This window comes from Raphanus sativus, chromosome 9 (genome assembly GCF_000801105.2).
Source record: "Raphanus sativus cultivar WK10039 chromosome 9, ASM80110v3, whole genome shotgun sequence".
NCBI lineage: Eukaryota > Viridiplantae > Streptophyta > Magnoliopsida > Brassicales > Brassicaceae > Raphanus > Raphanus sativus.
Window position 1 is genome coordinate 14,269,155 of NC_079519.1, and position 11,974 is coordinate 14,281,128.

Below are 11,974 nucleotides of genomic sequence, written 5' to 3' on the forward strand. Positions count from 1 at the left end.
CCCCAGACTTAGTTCACACCATCCCTGGTTGTGAAAATAAATCAGAGGAAGCAAATATCATGAAAATAAATAGTTCAGATGGATAAGACAAGGGATAGAAATAGTCCTTTCGGACTCAGTCTGAATCGCCGCTACCGGAGTGACCAGCTGTCCTCCTGTTCCTCGGCAGTCTCTTCTCAATCGATGTTCCCGCTTGCTCCTTGTCTGGGCGCCTTGTTCTCTGCGGTGTACGCTCCTCCTGTGCCCCAATGCAGCCGCATGTGATCGCCCTGAGTCTCTCTTTATGAGGCTGTTGTTCTTCTTCTGGGACTCAACCATCCAGCGTCTGTAGGCGTGATCATCAGTCACATTGGTGAAGTCCTCCAGGTCATACTCACCATCAGCCGGTGGAGTCACATGCTCCACATCATCCATGTCGTCATCATCGTTCTGAACCGGCGCTCACGGATCATCGCAAAGGTGCTCTTCACCGAGTGAGAACAAAATGTTCTCTAGGATAAGATGTCTGTGAACCCAGGCTTGGGAGCTTGCAGTACAGAGGGTTCCTTCTTTGTCTTGGAACTTGTAGGTGTTCTCGTCGCGCAGATGTGGCATGCGATCAGGTAAGGAGTATCAATGTACTCCATCTCAGAGACAACCGTGTAGGGCTGAGGTTGATGTTGAAGCGCTGGAACAAGGGAGTGAGCAGACTGCCAGAACGATCCTTCTTGTCATCAGTCCGATCAAGGTGTCCTTGCGCTCAGCGAACATGGAGATGAGATGGAACCCTGGGTTGGTCTTGACTTCTGGATCGGGTGATCTTCTCTCTGCGCATCTCGTCCTCAAGACCCGTGTAGAGAACCTGGAGCTCCCCATTCGTGATCTTGGAGGTGTACTCCTTCGCGAACAGACGTTGGACACGATCTTGGCGATGATCCGGATAGCAGGGTTCCGGATCTGCGACTGGTAGCCTTGCGAGAGGTGAACTTGCCGGATGCAATGAGGTCCCAAAAGGTGTCTGCCGGCTTGAACTTCTTCTCCACTGAAACTCCCTTAGGCGTGTCTGCAATCTCGAGTAGCTCGTTCAGATCGTTGAGAGAGATTGAGCAGAACTTGCCATCAGCCATGAAGGAGAAGAAGCAGTTCTCGTATGTAGGCTCATTGGGGTTCAGATAATGATCTGGCACGTCGCGAGCACTTGCCTAACCAAATCGGGTAGAGAACCTGGGCTTGGAACAGAGAGGCATGAGTCCCTAGCCTGCATCGTGTCAACACCTCAGTGTCAAGGCCGAGATCGGCTAAGGTCTCCTGGTGCGCGAACCGCGTGGGCAAGATCTCCGCTAGAAGGAGCCGATGTATCTGCCGCTGACTCCTTGTCCCATCCCTCAACATGTAGTCAAGAGCATCGAATCATTGAGGTTGATGGGCTCGCCCTCAGTCTTGTTCGGCCATGGGTAACCAGGTGGAGCTCTCACGGCTGGAGAAGCTGTGCTCTTGGCGGCTCTTGCGTTTCTCATCTTTGGAGGCATCTGCAAAACAAAAGCAATACCCAATATCAGCACAGTTCGTCGGGTTGTTCTAGAAACGATGGAACAATCCAATCTTCTTGTTTTCCAAGTCCATCGATTGCTAGACAACCTACACAAGCCTCAATCTCAACAGTACAAATCGCTAAGACCAAGAATCCAATCAACAAATCGGTCCTCTTCCATTCAAAATCAATCATGAATTCAATCCTAGTAGCAGTATACTATCAAGAGCTACAATCTAGGATGAAATCGCAAGGCATAAAGGAAAAAGAGGATCCCAAAAGTCACTCCCAATCGCGATTTGCATGCGCAAAAGGGAAGAGTTCTTGGCCGATTACCTTGATTGGAGAGGTGATTCCTGCAAAACAAACCAATCTCTAGAAAACCCAGAGGTGAGAACCAAAAATCGTGAAGATAGAGTCAAAAAGGGGAGAGCTTGCGATTTTAGGGTTCTTGAGGAGTGGGGTGATTTGCGGCGAGAGAGAGAGAGGATAGTGGGGAGTGGAATGTTTGGGCTTAAAAGGCCAACCAAAACCCCCCTTCCCCTTTTTTTTTTTTTTTTTTTGTTCGAGTACTTACCTGGGAACAATCGGCGGAACAACCGCTGGAGTGCTCTCCTGGAGTGATCTCGAATTTTCTTGATTTTTCAACCTGCAAGTTAGTTCCTAGAAGATAAAGACAAAAAGAAACAATATTTACACTCACCAGTGGGTTGTCCCACCAAGCGCTTGTTTTCTGTCACTAGCTTGACTTCAATGAGCCGATTAGGCTTGAGGTGGATCGCTTAAGGGTATTTCTACACCTTCAGCGATTGTTGTGTCAGCAAGATATGGCTTGAGACGCTGACCATTGACAACAAATTCTCCACCTCTGTGTCCAGCAACACAACAGCTCCATAGGGGCGAACCTCCTTGATGGTGAAAGGTCCAGACCATCTGGACTTAAGCTTTCCAGGGAACAGCTTAACCCGTGAATTGAAGAGTAAGACCTGATCGTTCGGAGCAAAGCTTCTGCTGATGATCCGTTTGTCATGGAACGCCTTGGTCTTTTCCTTGTAGATCTTAGAGCTCTCATAGGCCAGATGCCTGATCTCCTCCAACTCGTGGATCTGAATGGTTCGCCTCTCCTTGGCGGGTTTGATGTCGAAGTTGAGTATTTGACAGCCCAAGCCGCCTTGTACTCTAGCTCAACAGGTAGGTGGCACGCCTTGCCATAGACCAGATGATAGGGAGTGGTCCCTAAAGGGGTCTTGTAGGCTGTTCTGTACGCCCAGAGAGCATCGTCAAGCTTAAGGGACCAGTCCTTGCGGGTGGTGTTGACAGTCTTCTGCAGGATGCTCTTGATCTCTCTGTTGGAAACTTCCACTTGACCACTTGTTTGGGGATGATAGGCGGTTGCAACCTTGTGTTTCACACCATTCTTGCTCAGCAATCCTTGGAACAACTTGTTGATAAAGTGAGTTCCACCATCGCTTATAACCACTCTAGGCACTCCAAATCTTGGAAAGATGATGGAGGTGAACATCTTGGTTACAACTCGTGCATCATTGGTTGGACTAGCAATCGCTTCTACCCACTTGGAGACATAGTCCACAGCAACTAGGATGTACTCGTTCTTGTGAGAAACTGGGAAGGGTCCCATGAAATCGATCCCCCAGCAATCGAACACTTCAACTTCCAAGATGTAGTTCTGAGGCATCTCGTTTCTCTTGCTTATACTCCCCATCCTTTGGCATGAATTGCATCGTGATATGAAAGCGTGAGCATCTCTGAACATAGTGGGCCACCAGAAACCGGCTTGGAGGATCTTGGAAACTGTTTTGAAGGTGGCAAAGTGACCAGCATAAGAGGAACCGTGGCAGTGGTGAAGGATCCCTGGAATATCAGCCTCTGGAACACACCTCCTGAAGATCCCATCTTTGCCTTGCCGATATAGATACGGCTCATCCCAGAAGTAGTGCCTTGCTTCCCTTAGAAATTTCCTCTTCTCATTCCCAGTGAACCTCAAAGGCTCTTTCTCAGCTGCCAAGAAGTTGGCAATCTCAGCAAACCATGGAAGGTTCGGGTACTCTTTCTGGATCACTGCAACGAATGCTCCTTCTACGCGGGAACAGTCCTTGATGACAGTGACGACTGTTCCATGTTGCGCAGACCAATCGCATTGACGTACTCCATCGGTTGTTCCTCATCAAGAACTGTCTCATCTGACACTTTCATCCTGGAGAGATGATCTGCCACTCCATTATCAACCCCTTCTTGTCTCTTATCTCCAGATCAAATTCTTGGAGCAAGAGAATCCATCTTAAGAGCCGCGGTTTAGCATCCTTCTTCGTGAGTAGGTACTTGAGAGCCGCGTGGTCTGTGTGCACAATCACCTTTGATCCAACCAGATAGGATCTGAACTTCTCAAAAGCGAACACGATGGCAAGGAGCTCCTTCTCTGTGGTTGCGTATCGGCACTGAGCTTCATCTAAGGTTCTGCTTGCATAGTATATCACGTGAAGCTTCTTGTCTTTACGCTGTCCAAGGACTGCTCCCACTGCAAAATCACTTGCATCTGTCATGATCTCAAAAGGGAGATCCCAGTCTGGAGGTTGGACCACTGGTGCACTGACTAGAGCTCCCTTGATCGTGTGGAATGCGGCTAGGCAGTCGCTGTCAAAGGCGAACTGAGCTTCTTTGCAGAGCAACCGAGTGAGTGGTCTCGCGATCTTAGAGAAGTCTGGATGAACCTCCTATAGAAACCAGCGTGTCCAAGAAACTTCTGATTCCCTTCACTGAAGTTGGTGGTTGCAGACTCATCATGACCTCGATCTTTGCCTTGTCCACCTCAATGCCTTTCTCTGATATCTTGTGTCCCAGAACAATCCCATCTCTGACCATGAAGTGGCATTTCTCCCAGTTCAGCACCAGATGCTTCTCCTCGCATCGCTTCAGCACCCTGCACAAATTTGACAAACAGACATTAAGGAGCTTCCATAGACGCTGAAATCGTCCATGAAAACCTCCATTATGTCTTCGATCAGATCAGTAAAAATCGACATCATGCAGCGCTGAAAGGTCGCTGGAGCATTGCACAAGCCGAAGGGCATCCTCCTGTATGCATATGTTCCATAAGGGCATGTGAACGTCGTCTTCTCCTGATCGTCTGGGTGGATGGGAATCTGAAAGAACCTGAATAACCATCTAAAAAGCAATAGTAAGGGTGGTTAGCCAATCTCTCAAGCATTTGATCAATAAAAGGAAGTGGAAAGTGATCCTTACGAGTCGCACATTAAGCTTGCGAAAATCAATGCACATGCGATGACCAGTGACTGTTCTAGTAGGGATCAATTCATTCTTTTCATTGGTTACCACAGTGATCCCACCTTTCTTAGGTACTACATGCACAGGACTAACCCACTTACTATCAGAGATCGCATAGATCAACCTGCTTCTAGAAGTTTCATTATCTCTTTCTTTACAACATCTTTTAGATTTGGGTTTAACCTCCTCTGATGTTCTACAGAAGTCATCGATTCATCTTCCAGGTGTATTCTATGCATGCACAGATCAGGTGAAATGCCAGGTATGTCAGCTAGAGAATAACCTAATGCCTTACGATATTTTCTCAGCTCACACAAAGCAGAGCAGTCTCGGCATTGTTCAGGTCAGCATTCACAATGACAGATATGTAGAGTTGGGTCCAAGAAATGCATACCTGAGTCCCTTGGGAAGGGATTTGAGCTCTACCTTTGGAGCTTTCAGTTCGCTCCATGAGTCATCGGCCTGAGCTGCCGGAACAGACGGGTTCTGAGGCGCGATTGTTCCAGTCGATTTGCTGGACTCACTGTTCTCCCCAGACTTAGATTGCCACCATTCTTTCAATACTCCTGGCTGAATCCAGGAATTTGGCATATGCATCAGCATCAACACTCTCTAAGCTCTGCTCGGCTTCAGCTCTGACTAAAGCGAGTTCAAGTGGATCCTCGGTGAGAATCTCCCCGATCATTCCCTCATGCGGCTGTAACGGATCACCATCTTCTTGGACAGTGAAGGTTTGTCCATCCAGCATCGGCTTCTTGAGCATCTGATCCATCTCAAACTTCATCACAATATCTCCAAGGTGGAGATCAATCTTCCCTTTTCGGACATCAATGATAGCTCCAACAGTGCAGAGGAATGGTCTGCCTAGGATCAGGGGATCATTTGAATCTTCCTCGACTTCCAGAACAACGAAATCGGCAGGAACAAGTGTGTTCCTAACCAGAACTTGAAGATCTTCGAGGATTCCAACTAGAGACTTCACAGATCGATCAGCAAACACTAGTGACATCCTGGTAGGCTTGAAGTCCGTGTATCCAAGGCGCTTAGCCACTCTATATGGCATGAGGTCTATGCTTGACCCTAGATCGACCAGTGAGCATGAGAAGACTGTTCTCCCAATCTGAACTGAGAGGACAAATTTTCCCGGATCACCACAGCTTCTTGATCCTTCTGTTTTGGAGCACCGCACTGCACTCCTTAGAGACAATCATGAACTCGCTGTCATCAGATATCTTCCCAGATATCAGTCCCTTCACAAAGCTACGCGTGGATTGTATGATCTGGATCGCACTCATTAGAGGGAGCTTAACAGTTAGGTCTTCCAGCATCTTCCTGCACTTCATCTCTTCCTTATCCTTGCGTGTAGCCTTAGCTGGAACAGGGTAGAGTACTTTTGGTAAATACTGACGAGCAGAAGAAGGTGCTGCGGTCGGTGGAACAGCCCCAGCGGGTCGCTCTGCTTCAGTCGGAACAGTCTCAGTAGGTTGTTATGCCTCTTCCTCATCTGTGGGTACAGCTTTAGGTGGCTTATCTGACTCCTTCTACTTCCCTTTCTCAGCCGATGTGAATCTCTTGGGGTCCAGATCAGGCAGTTGCTTTCCACTCCTTAGACCTACTGCATTGCACTCCTTGGGGTTCATGTCTGTTTTTCCAGGGAGAGTTCCTTGCTGTCTCTTCACACTCTCAGCAGTCTGAGCAATCTGAATATCCATCTGTCTCATATGGCTTGAGACATTGTCATACTTGGCACTCAGGTCATTGAACATATGATTCATCATGGTGTTGATGTCGTTTGTGACCTGGTTCAGTGCTTTCCCTTGGATCTGCTGTCCTTGGAGCAGTTGGCTCATCATATTGGCGAGGCTCTTCATGTCATCATGCGGAGCAGTCTGAGCCGGTTGTGCAGCCTGCTGATTAACCGGCTGTTTCTGGCTGTGGAACTGAGCATTCTGAGCTGGGTTGAGGACAAAGGTTCTTCCCTGATTGCCATAAGGCCTTTGGTATCCACTGTTCTGACCCTGATTCCTTGAGCTTTATCGTCTGGTTTAGGGGCATTGAACAGGTGGGGATTGTTCCTCACGTTAGGGTTCGGGTGATAGTTCTTGAACTGCCATCCTTGCCCATTCACATAACTCACTTCATGCTGATCCTCAGCCGACTGATCTGCCTCCGATGTGCCTTCCGCGGTTGCTTTATCCTGAGGGGATTCTTCCATGATGAAGACCTGGTTCTTATTGCTCTTAATCAGCTGATCGACCTGGCAGAGAGCTCATCAATCTTGCTGTTATCGATGCTTTCCACCTTCTGAGTGCGATCAGTCTCGCGGTTATTATCAGCTGAGCTTGAGGCCATGTTCTCAATCAACTCGAAGGCACCTTGAGTGGACTGAGTCATGAAATCTCCCTTACTGGCTGAGTTCAAAGCCTTCATGTACTCCTAGCCTACTTCATCGTACAACACTCCCAGCAGATAGTCTTCCTCAAAACCGTGATGCGGGCACTCTCTGCGGTAGACGTTGAATCGCTCCCATGCATCGCAGAACGGCTCGTCCACCAACTGTTTGAAGGTCACGATCTTCTGCCTCAGAGCTGCCGTCTTCGATTTCGTGTAGAAGTGGCTTAAGAAGGCCTCTCGGACTTGTTCCCAAGTGGTGAGTGATCCCGTGGGTAGGAATCAAGCCAGGGAGCAGCTTTCCCATCAAGAGAGAAAGGGAATAGAGGACACTTGATGAAATCGGGTGGTACTCCATTCGCTTTAGTGAAACCACACATCTTCTCAAAGTGCTCGATGTGGTCCATCGGTATCTCAGCAGGAAGTCCATTGAAGATCTTCCTTTGCACTAGACTTATCAAGGCTGGCTTGATCTCGAAGTCTTGCCTAGTGCACGGTGGAGGGTTGATGGCAGATCGCGTAGCAGCTAGATTGCGCAGTAAGTTTCTCTGGCTGATCTGGACAACTTCCTCCTGTTGGTTTTGCTGGTTCGCAGCATTCAGAGCAGCTTGCTGCGCTTGGATCGTTTGCTGTATCTGCTGTTGCATGAGTGCAAACGCAGCAGTGAGATCATCCTGGTGATCACCCATGTTGGTGTTCGTAGATCTCGGCTGTTGACGGTTCTGTCATTCCAATCTCGCTAGTTCTTCGTTGGTAAGCTGATGTAATGGTCCTTGTGCGTTGCTCCGAGTATGTCTACTGGTCATGCACCTGGATCATCAGCTGAAACAAAGAAATAAACACGAGTTAGATATCTTAGACTAGATATGAAACCGAAAATTAGAGGTAAAAAAATATGGTCTCCGTCGCAACGGCGCCAAAACTTGATACACTAAAAATGAATCCTTGCTACTGCCAAGTTAACAGTTGCAATTGTAGTACTTGAGATTCAAATCCAGAGGACCAGTCTACACTCTAGTTCTATAAGTTCTGAAATCAAGCTAAGATGAAGATATGAATTTGGTTATAAGGTGACGATAGTTAACAAGCAAATAAAACACGAGAATGATTCAATTAAACAAGAGCTAGCCTAGGGTATTTCATTGGGTGTTGAATTGGAGCCAAAAAGTTATTCAAGCGCTATGAAGTGCTTTCTAGAACTCGGATCACTCAGCTGGAACACTCCACTGTCATGGCAGTGATCGCTTTGCAGATCGATCTCACCACCTAACTGTCGTTGGGATGAGGATAGATTGCAAGCTTTAGAGAACAGGTCTGATAAGTTCACTTACCACCCTAATATCTACTTTCGCTGATTAGGGATAATAAGCTCATTCAATACATGTCAAGTTATCTCCTAAGCGGTTAACTAGGCGATGAACTAGTGATCTAACATCAAGTGATCAGGTTAATGAAAGCAGTAAGAACATTATGGATCGCTTATCTATGTTTAGCTCATGTCTCAACACCCTAAAAACCCTAGGCGAGCAAGGCTACTACTCGATCATGATGCAATTAAACAAAGACATAAATCCTGAATAAAATTGCATAAGAACAGAGTATGAAACAATAGGGTTCAGATGATCTTCTCTATGAGAGGATGGATTCTTCTCCCTTACAAGTTGCAGATCGCAAATCACAGTGTTCTCTTATAAAAATTAGCGTAAGAAAAATAGTAAAAAGATAGATGGCGTTTTATATGGAGGCGCCAATCAGAAGAAAAGAGAATAGGGCAACATGGCTTTAATTCCCGAAATAAGAGTTTCCATATTCGTCGGGAACAATCTCCGGATCACTCCGTCTGCTTGTTCCGCTTGAGAGAGAACAGTCTCGGGACTGTTCTACTTGAGTGTTCTCCGCAGGATTGCTCCAAAAGGACATTTTTTCATCATGCACCTTCTCTTCTCTCTTTTGCTAACTCCAGACCTGCAAAAGGTCAAAAAGGACTAGACTGACACGAATTAGTCACTTGAAACAAATGAAAACATATATACAATGATGTGAAAAACACCATATATCAGACGCCGAAATCCGTTATCCCCTGATGGAAAAATTAGCATACGCAGTCGTAACATCGGTGCGGAAGCTTCGACCTTATTTTCAATCCCACACTATCGTCATCCTCACAACGTTTCCCATCCAAACTATCTTGCATAGTCCAAGCCAGTCGGGAAGGTTAGCCAAATGGGCCGTCGAACTCAGCGAGTACGATATAGACTATCGCCCCAGAACGAGTGCAAAGTCTCAAGTCCTCCCAGATTTCTTGGTGGAGTTACCAACCAAAGCCATAACTAATAAAGGATCCGAGATCGGCATCCGTTTGGCGTCGCCGACCGGAGAGATCCTCGAACAATCGTTTAGATTAGAGTTCCACGCCTCGAACAACGAGGCAGAGTACGAGGCCCTTATTGCGGGACTACGATTAGTCAGTGGTTTGAAGATACGAAATATCCACGCTTACTGCGACTCTCACCAGAATTATCCCAGGACTTTGATTCTTTCGCCCTGACCAGAATTCCTCGTTCCGAGAATACACAAGAAGACACACTCGCAGCCCTGGCATCGAGTTCAGATCCGGGACTTAAATGAGTAATCCCGGTAGAGTTCATTGAACATCCAAGCATTGGACCTCCCGTCGTCATCAATCTTATTCAAGATGATAACGAGGAAGAAATCACAGTCGAATCAGAAGAAACGCCTGAACAAAAAGAATATGGCTGCGATACGTCGTGGCTAGAGACGATACGAGCATATATCATCGACGGAAAATTACCTCCCGAGAAGTGGGCGGCTCGAAGAGTCCGAACCCAAGCCGCCCGTTATGTAACGGTCGACGGAGAAATTTACAAATGGAAATTCTCTGGACCACTCCTGACTTGTTTAGAAGGACATAAGGCTAGAAAGGTAATGGAAGAAGTTCACTCTGGTTCCTGCGGAAATCATTCCGGCGGAAGATCGCTCGCCGTAAAAATAAAATGCCACGGGTATTACTGGCCAACGATGATCGGAGACTGCGAAAAATTCACACGAAAATGTGAAAAATGCCAGAGGCACGCTCCAACTATTCGGCAACCTGCGGAAGAACTCTCCTCCATTACGTCACCATACCCCTTCATGCACTGGGCTACGGATATCGTAGGACCTCTTCACAAATCCAAGCAAAAACGCTTTTTGCTGGTCCTCACAGATTTCTTTTCGAAATGGGTAGAAGCCGAATTATACGCAAGTATAAAGGACGCACAAGTCGAAAATTTCGTATGGAAAAACATTATCTGTAGGCATGGAATCCCATATGAAATAGTAACGGATAACGGATCACAGTTCATCTCTACCCGCTTCGAAGCATTTTGCGAAAAATGGAAGATACGATTGACCAAGTCAACTCCCAGATATCCGCAGTGCAACGGACAGGCGGAAACAATCAATAAGACCGTCCTTGACGGACTTAAGAAACGCCTGGACAAAAAGAAAGGGAGATGGGTGGAGGAACTCGAAGGAGTCCTCTGGTCACACGGTACAACTCCGAGACGAGGAACGGGAGAAACACCCTTCGCCCTCGTATACGGCACCGAATGCATGATTCCCGCGGAAGTCGAATTTCCCGGGATCCGTAGACGGCTTCTCCCAGAACGGGAAGAAATAAACAATGCCATGCTATTGGATAATCTCGATCTCGTCAACGAGCAACGGGATCGGGCCCTAACCCGAATCCAAAACTATCAACACGCAGCCGCAAAATACTATAACTCCAACGTCTGAAATCGCTGATTTCACGTAGGAGACTTAGTTCTGCGCAAAGTTTTCCAGAACACTGCTGAACAAAATGCAGGAAAGCTAGGAGCCAACTGGGAAGGACCATATAAGATTATAAAAGTCGTTCGGCCCGGTTCCTATGAGATCGAAAACATGCAAGGTGAAAATCCCAAGAACTTGGAACATCATGCATCTCAAAAAGTACTATCACTAAAACATCGCAATCAAAGAACTACGAGATGGTTTGATCCCCGAAAAGGGGTACGTAGGCAACTCGCTAGTATAAAAAAGGGGGGGGAGCGGGGTGCGTATATTCGTATACTCCCACGACTTTCTAAATTTTACGGAAAACTCTGAATTTTCGAAACTCTTCAACAACGATTATCGCATTCCGAAATCGTCACTCATCTAAACTACAATATTCAAAAGCCTGTAACTCTTTTATGGCATAAGAAAAATCCGTTCACTGCACTGCGAGACGTTGCTTCGTGCCCGAATAATTTTTTTCTCGTAAAAACTTTTAAAAACAAAACACCTACAGAACGGCATCATGTCTTTGTTGCTGATCACAACAAACGAACTCCAACGTCCTAAACAGACAAGCCACCTAAGGGTAGGCTCTCTTACATCCGACCAGGATACCATAGCGCGCTATACAAGAAAATCGAAATTTCGTCTGAGAGCTTTGTAAATGAAGTAGCTCCGACTCGTATCCAGACAAATCATAATAAGCCGATAACACTTCGCGGATTTTAAAACGGTACGAGTCAGGTTAAAATCGCAAACAGGCAAAACGAAAGCCGATTTGTCATCGCAAAATCTCAGTCCGAAAGTAAACCTAGGTCTTGCCCTAAACCCAGTCATGCTGGTGCTTAACATCTCATAGGCATAGTATCGACACCTGATACGAGATCCCAAAATTTGTCTCTTCACTAAAATTCGTCCGTTTTACGAACCTCCGCGGAAATTCATAAACTG